The sequence below is a fragment of the Myotis brandtii genome, unplaced genomic scaffold (genome assembly GCF_000412655.1).
Source record: "Myotis brandtii unplaced genomic scaffold, ASM41265v1 scaffold123, whole genome shotgun sequence".
In the NCBI taxonomy this organism is placed as follows: Eukaryota; Metazoa; Chordata; class Mammalia; order Chiroptera; family Vespertilionidae; genus Myotis; species Myotis brandtii.
The window spans coordinates 3,755,077-3,763,639 of NW_005354291.1; the positions used below are offsets into that span (position 1 = coordinate 3,755,077).

General features: G+C 33.9%; 1 long non-coding RNA gene across 1 annotated transcript; it reads right to left on the minus strand.

Moving 5' to 3' along the window:
* Nucleotides 1-6,399: 6,399 nt before the first annotated feature.
* On the minus strand, nucleotides 6,400-8,136 carry LOC106724880. Its single transcript, XR_001360716.1, has 3 exons — nucleotides 7,000-8,136; nucleotides 6,813-6,826; nucleotides 6,400-6,411 (listed from the first exon to the last, which is right to left on the minus strand). It is a non-coding gene; the product is annotated as an uncharacterized LOC106724880 (long non-coding RNA).
* Between the last annotated feature and the right edge of the window lie 427 nt (nucleotides 8,137-8,563).

Genomic DNA, 8,563 nt, shown 5'->3' on the forward strand with positions numbered 1-8,563 from the left:
CCCACCCCTGGTCTAGGGCTTAAACCTTTGGAGTCATCTTCTCTTTCTCTCTAGTCTCAAAATCACATCCAATCAACTAGCTGATCCTGTTGGCTCTTCTTCAAAGTATGTATATTCATACTCTGACCACTTCTTTCACACTATCTTCTGGAGCAAGACTTTAACATTCTCCATCTGGAATATTTTAATTTGAAAACTAGTCTCCTTGCTTTGGCCCTTGGCCCCTAGAGTCAAGTTACATGTTAGCAAGAGTGAACTTAGATGATTTCACTCCTCAAAACCTGCAGCCAGAGTACCAACCAAAGCCCTTATAATGGAGTACAAGGAGGGCTGATAGGAAGTTAGTAAGCACCAGTATAGCAGAATAGCATATTTTTTATCGAGTTGGCCCTTTTGCCTGTACAATGCAAACGTAATTATTAAATACTTTAATTTCTTGCTTCTAAAGTCCTAAATAATACACCCTCTCACCCCTGACTCTACTTAGATCATCTCACTTTTTAAAAATCTTTATTGTTGGAAGTATTACATATGTCCCCTTTCCCCCCTCATTGATCCCTTCTAGGCCACCTCTGCCCCAGGCCTTCACCACCCTATTTAGATAATCTCTTAAAAAACGTTTTCCCTTTATTCTCTTGCCAAACTGTCATCCTTGCTATTCCCAGAACTCACCGAGCATCCCTCCACATCAGAACTTGCACTTTTGCTCCTTCTGTCTCTTTCCCCCGATATCCTCTTGACTTATTTCTTCATCTCCTTCAGATCTTTGCTCAAATATCACCTTCTTAGAACTCTCTAGATTTCCCTATTTAAAATACATGGCTATATCGGTTTTTTATATTTTCCTTTTCTGTTCTATTTTTCTTCCATAGCTTTTATCACCTTCTAATACACCACATAGCTTATTTATTTTGTTTATTTTATACATTTTCCCCTAATAGAACGTGAACTTTACACAGGCAGGGATGTTTGTCTGTCTTGTTTACTATTGTGTTATCGGTGCCTTGAATAGTGCCTGGAATTTAGTAGCATAGCCAAAAAGATTGCACGAAGATCTTAATTTATTTCAGCAAGTTATATAGTAGCCAGTAGTAGGCATTACAGGAGAGATTTTTTTCTTAATAAGGAACATCGTTTTGTTATTTATCTTCAAAGGGGGAATTTTTCTCTCTCTCTCGATGATGATGATGATGATGATGATGATGATATAATCATGAGTCAAGAATTATATCCTCCTCTTCCCCAAATTGGATCTCTACCTCCAAACCTAAGTTTTTCATCAATGTTTTTTATCTTTGGAAGTTACTCTAAGATTATTAGGCCCTATAGCATACACATGGTTTATACTTACTTTTGGAGAGACTATAAGATTTTTCTGATGAAAAGTTAGTTTGAGCTTGAAACCATAGTAAATTGTTTTTCTTATTTTTAAATATGTATTTTTATTGATTTGAGAGAGAGAGAGAGAGAGAGAGAGAAACATCAATGATGAGAGAGAATCATTGATTGGTTGCCTCCTGTGCACCCCGCACTGGGGATTGAGCCCGCAACCTGGGCATGTGCCTTTGACCGGAATCGAACCTGAGATCCTTCAGTCTGCAGGCTGACTCTCTATCCACTGAGCCAAACCAGCTAGGGCAGTAAATTGTTTTTCATTGATTACCCTAGTTAATTCCAATGCTAAAAAATTGCAGGAAGTTAAAAGATCATTATTTTTTCAATACTGGAAGTCAGATTAAGAGAAAATGCCTGTATAGTCGCTTTTACTGGAAAAGCAAAGGAAAAGAAGAGGATGAGGAAAGAAATGATAATCTCGTTTGATTAGAAGATGAATGAGAAAGCCTTTAGATGTTTCTAAGATCTCTCCGTGATCTAGAAATCTAGATATTGAAACCAATTAGTCTATAAAACCCCAGAAGAGAAACCTATATCAACCTTATCTTAAGATATAAGATATTATATTTTATATCTTTACATGTTTTTTATTTTTAAAATTTATAGTTCTGACCCCACATGACAGTGATTGCTCAGACTCATTATTTTAACTGGTTTTCCAACTTTCTCCCTCTTTTCTATATTTTAACTGCAGCTGTCATTTTATGAACCTTGCAATCATAATTTATCATCCTTAACTATCTCTATGCTTATATTCTCTACTATTTGGACTGACTTCATAATTTTAGTAAACAAATATCTTAGATATTGGCTCTTGGTGTGATGGATTTCTTATTTTTATCGTTTGCAATTTATCCTTTCATTTTGACAAAAACCTATGTTATTCCTTTTTCTCCAAGACACTGTTGTGCCTTTCTCTACATTGTAATTTCAAGCCTCTGTTTTATAATCTAACAGGCCTTCTATTTTGAGGACACTGAAAATAAAATATTGGCCAGTGATATTGAAGAAGGAACTATAACCGGAAGAATAAGGATAGATGTTTGAAAATGTTTTCAGAAGACATCCAGTCTTCTAGTGGCTTTGTGATGGGTACTCTGCAGCATATTTGTGATCAATATGGATCATGTGTCTTTTCAGTTACATACATATATGGCAATCAGGGTTAATGAGGAATTTGGAAGACCTATTGAGATGAGACTAAATGGTTCTTATTCAGGAAAAAGGTAGACTTTTCTTGCATTTCTTACTATTTGAGCTTCGACAGTCTGTACAGGGGAAGCCATTTGCCTCCGCCAACCTTCAAGACTGTGTTTAGCATCACTTTAAAAAAAAAAGGGTTCAAGATCAAATATACACAATAGGCAGAAGATAGTTCATGTTATCGTCTACTGAATTGTGTTTTCTTCATAAGTTATTTTTATGATTGAATTCTAGGAATATGTTTCTTGGTAAATTTAATGATCTCACCTTTTAAATGGATTTTGAAAATTTACAGGTCACTATTATATTCTTAAAACTAGTATTAATGTTTCATTTCATGTAAAGATTATTTCATGTCTTTTTTATTTCTGAGGATGGATAGAATTCTGTTAAATAAAATGTCACTAAATGAAAATTCAAATTCAGAAATGTGAATGTGCATATATACCCTTTCAATTTTTTCAATATAAACCAAATCCCTATAAAATTAGAAGACATGCCATATCAAGTAGCTATGAATAAATGTGTCATTAAAATATGGAGATATATGAAATTGGTGTTAGTATTTGGAAGTATAAAAGGCATTTAAATGGACTTCAAACATGTGTCTATAGTGCAATATTATTTGGAATTTATTGTTGGTTCAATCAAATATATTTGATAAAATTGGTATAAGTTCAAATCACGAGAAAGCCACTTCTTCACTTATAGAATGGTAGAATGGACATGCAGTTATAAAGTCTTCCCCTTGAAGCAGTGGAGCAGATTCAATGATGACTTCAATTTATTTCATTTTTAACATTAACAAATATTTATTGAGCACTTACTGTGCCTCAGGCCCGTTCTAGAGGGATACAGCAGTAAACGCCCCTGCCCTTCTGAAAGTCACACTCTAGTGGAGAAGGCATACAAAAAGCAGTTAAATGTCCTCTTTCGAAAAGATTCTATTGAGGTCCTTTGCCCATTTTTTTGATTGGATTGTTTATTTTCCTTTTGTTGAATTGAACAGACTGTCAAATTACAGTGGGAAGGCTGGGGAGTGTTGGGGGAAAGGGGAGGTAAGAGATCAACTGAAGGACTTGTATGCATGCATATAAGCATAACCAATGGACACAAGACACTGGGGGGGGGAGGGGCGTCAGATTATAACTGTAAAAAAGAGGAGACATATGTACTACTATCTGCAATACTTTAAACAATAAAATAAAATTCAAAAAAATAAAAAATAAGCAGTTAAAGTTATACACTGCCAGGGGGCGTTTTAAGTGTGACGAAGATTTACTAGTTTAATTTGTGTGACCGCTGGCACTGTTTCCTCGTCTGTGCAATGGGGCAATGATTGTGTCAGCGGTATGAGCTAGATTTTAATAATCTGGTCTTTTCTTAGAAAAATGCAATACAATCTCATATCAGTGCTGTCATGGGGATGGCTATCAGGCTTCTTTGGTTCCTTCCTTTCTGCTCAGTGGCTGCCAGGGTTGCAGATGCTCAGGGGAAATGAATCTCACAATATGCCAGCTCCTGTCCAATTTTGTCCCTTTTAAGGTAAATTCTATACTGCTTTAATTCATTATAACTGAAAAATATACACTGTTTTTCATCAGAAAAGAAGAACCAAAGATAAACAAATCCTGATAGAAAATTTAATCTTTCTATTTAATCTGTTATTTTCCCTTATCCGCAGTCAGAACCACAAAACCATCGTTTTCCTGGATAGGTTTTGGTATATCTGAACCATTATGATTCCAGAGGCACTAATTTAGGTAGTATTGAAAGGATTACTTCTTGCTGGTATGTATAATTTAATGAGAAGTTAGAAAGCGATCATATTATAAAAAAACCTTGAAAAACTTATCATGGAAAAATCTGAAAGTATGGGCAGAGTAGAGGACGCCGTAACTATTGATTATAACTCCTTTAGAAGAAGCCATGAGTCAGTAAGTGTTCCTTTTATGAAATTAAAAAAACAACAACAACACACCAACAACCAGCAAATGACTTCCATCTAAAGGAAACATTAATTTTCCCTATGTCTATTCATATAAAAGGAGAGTGTCTATTTTAGGGCCGATTGGATGTCATGTTAAGTAATGAACAGAAAAGTTGACTCTAATTTCACATACTGACTTTCATAAAGGAATATTTCAGACCACCACCAATTGATTCATTATATTTATGAAGAAAAATAGCTAATCTATTATAGTCATAATAAAGCATCTTGTTTCTGGATGCAAGAAAGTATAGATGCCCTTCAGATTGCCTTTTTGTGTGTGAATTCTTTGTTTATGAAGTCCTTATAAATTTATTTCCCTCATGGTTACATAGTGAAGATTTTAACCAGTCTCTAGAAAAAAAATAGTGATTTTTACACAACTTATTCAGTAAAGGTATTTGAAAGCATTTTTAGGAGCAAAGGATTTTAAACCTTATTTTGCCACAGATGCTCTTTTGTCATTTAATAATATTAGGGAATTGTAAAAATGTTTTAACAAAATTTTCTCAAGAATGGTAAAACAAACTATAGAAAAACTTTAAGACTTAAAAAAACCCTAGAAATATGTAAATATACATATTTTAACTTGGAATAATTATGAGGATTTTTGGCAATTTAATATATTTGATTAATGGAAACTAACAAAAAGATAATTAATAACACATAAGTAAAAATAAACCAAAAGTTTTCTTGTCCCTCAGGCATGGTCTACTCATCACAATAAAAAAACTACTTCTCTCTTTTTCTTTCCTTGATAATGATAAATGCTACTGCTAGAATATCCTTTAAAGATTAAGTAATCCAAATTGCTCATTTCATTTGTATATAAATGGACACCCATCAGATCTGTCTTCTTAGAAGTCACACAACCAATTAAGGGAAATGCTGGTACTAAAACCAAGGTTCAACCAATCTGGTGATTTGTTGTTGCTTTGAATAACTTCTCCCTTGTTCTCCAACCCTTTTAAATTCTATTCTACTTGCATGTGACACCATTTTATTTTCCCCACACCGTTTTCTGTGGTTGGAATTCTCCACCAGTATTATACTAGGTAAACATCTGCTAACACAAAGAGGGCAATACTCAGGGACATTCAAATTAGGAACAGATTGAACACATCCACTATTCTAATTCTTTCAGCATCTTAGTAATCAGTAAATATGGATGAGCCAAGTCTTGCAGGAAGATGAAACTTTATCAAGCCTATCTATATATATAAAAGCCTAAGCGACCGAACAACCAAACGACCGGCCACTATGACGCACACTGACCACCAAGGGGCAGACACTCAATGCAGGAGCTGCCCCCTGGTGGTCAGTGCGCTCCCACAGCCAAGCTCCCCCCGCCAGCCAACCTCCTGCAGTCCCTCCTCCCAGCCACTGGCCCCAATCGGCCCTGATCAGGACTGGGCGAGATGGCCCTGATCGGCCCCAATCACCAGCCAGGCTGAGGAACCCCACCCGTGCATGAATTCGTGCACCGGGTCTCTAGTGTCTAAATAAAACAATAGTCACTCAGTGATGTTGACTATCTGTGTTTAGAAGCATATGTTCCTGACTTCCAGAAAATGGGATGGGATGCAGCTCATTATAGCCACTCAACTTATCTCTTGATTATCTTCCCTACATTTGTCCATGATTGAAGGCAAGTAGAAGGCCAGGCTATTGGAGACTTTTGCTATCATAATGGCTGGCAAGCAACTAGGTAAATAGGAGCGCTATGCTCCTGTTTGGGAGAGAGCTTCCCCACAAATTCATTCATCCATTCAGGTGTTTCTCCTACTGCATTACCTTATGGTGTGCTTTTCTCATAGGATTTACTATAGGAATGTTATGGGCTGGAATCTTTAACAGATTGAATTCTCTCAAATCTTAAAAAGAATATTGTAGAGAACTATGGATATTAATCAGTTAATCTAAGCAAACAAAAGTATTTAATTCAGCCCAGAAGGGAGTAAAAGGGCCGACTGCTTCAGATTATGCCTGAGGCTATCTCAGCATGGCTATTGTTGAATTTGGGCAAGGGTGGCTTTGAAGTTACTTAGCCATTATCATTTGACCTGATTTTTTAACTGCTTTTTCATGGCTTTAAAATGTGTGAAAACACTGTATTAGACCCATACTGAGAATATAAATGTTACAAAGAATAATACTCTCTTAAAATAATGCACACTGTCTTAAAACAATAGTATTATTGTATTCTAAATTGAGAGTAATCTACTTTAAATATTATTTCTCTATGAGAAAATAAATTAGGATTAAAAACAGCATAGCTCCATACATCATACTATATATTATGATAAATTTCAAATGTATTAAAAATTCAAATAAAAATCAGTAAACCATTGAAGTATCAGTAGAAAGCATGAAAGAATGCTTTGATAATTTTGAAGCAGAGGCTTTTATACCTATGATGGTATTCAAAGGATAATTGCATGAACAAAAGTTGGAAAAAAATGCAAAAAAAATATGAAATATGACATATACATGGAAAAGATACTATAAAGATCTGATATAATCTGCTTAAACTAGAATACTATACAAATCTAAAAAAAATGAGGGAACACTTATATACTGAAATAATAAGATCTCTAAGATATATTCAGAAAGAAAAAAGGTATAGAATATTGTACAGAATATGTTATATTGTTATACTTAATGTAAAAACATGGGGAAGGAACTAAAAATAAATGTTCACATTTGCTTCTATAATAAGGACATGCAGAAGAATGTAAAGGGATTAATACATTGGTTGTTGGGAGAGTTAGAAATTGAGTGAATTGAAACAAGGATGGGAAAGAAATTTTCACTTCTCATCTTTCTACATTTTTTTATTGTTGAACTATGTGAATGTATAATTTATTGAAAAATCAAATAAAAAAGTTAAGCATTTTGGTCTTAAACTATTTTGAAGTTGCTAATAGTTAAGAATTTTGTAGTATATATAGAGAATAACAGAAGTACCCATATATTCACTATTCAGCCTAAGATAAAAAGGATTTAAAACCATTATTGAGCCGAGAGAGAGAGAGAGAGAGAGAGAGAGAGAGAGAGAGAACTCATGGGGGACAACAGTGTGATGATTGCAGGGGGGAGGAAGAGTGGAGGTAGAAGAGAGTAAAGAGGGGATATATGGTGAGAGGGGAAAGAAAAGCCATTATCAATAGTATTAAATCCCCATTCATGTCTCTACATAATGCCTTCTGGTTCCTGCTTACAAATAATTATCCAAAATATGTTATTAATTTTATTTTATCTATAGTTTTATCATTTATGTGTATATTTCTAAAAAAGTTTAGCCTTCCAAAGAGTTCAGGTAAGATTAGATTATTTCTTCTTTGAATGTTTGGTAGAACTCAATTAAAATTATCTGAGACTGGTATTTTCCTTATGCAAATATTTAAACTCCTAATTCCATTCCTCAATGATTTGAGGTCTATTGCAATTTTCAGTTTCTAGTTGAATCAGTTTTGTTATTGTATGTATTTTTCTAGAAAATTAACCATTTTCTATAAAGTTTTCAAATTCATTTGCCTACATTTTATAATAATCTTCACTTTTTGAAATACATATGTTGAATTCATACTTATCTTTCCTCTCTACTACTCATTATTAATATGTCTTTTATTAGAATTGCTATAGGCCTTCTATAGATCGATTAGTTGAAACTCTATTGTACCTTTGTTTCCTATTTCACTAATTTCATTATATTTTTTTATTTGTCTCTTTCTTCATGTTAAATTTTGTGGTATTTGTTTTATTAATATAAATTCCTAATTTGTGTTCCAACCTATTAATTTTAAGTCTTTCCTATTTTTCAACATTAAAATTTGTGAAATTTATGAATATTTTTCTTTAGGAAATGCGTTTTTCCTTTATTTTCCAAAGTATTTTACAGTTTTGCTTCTGACATTTAATCCTTGACCTACATAGAATTGATGTTTGCAGTAGTGAATGATGGAGATTAAATAT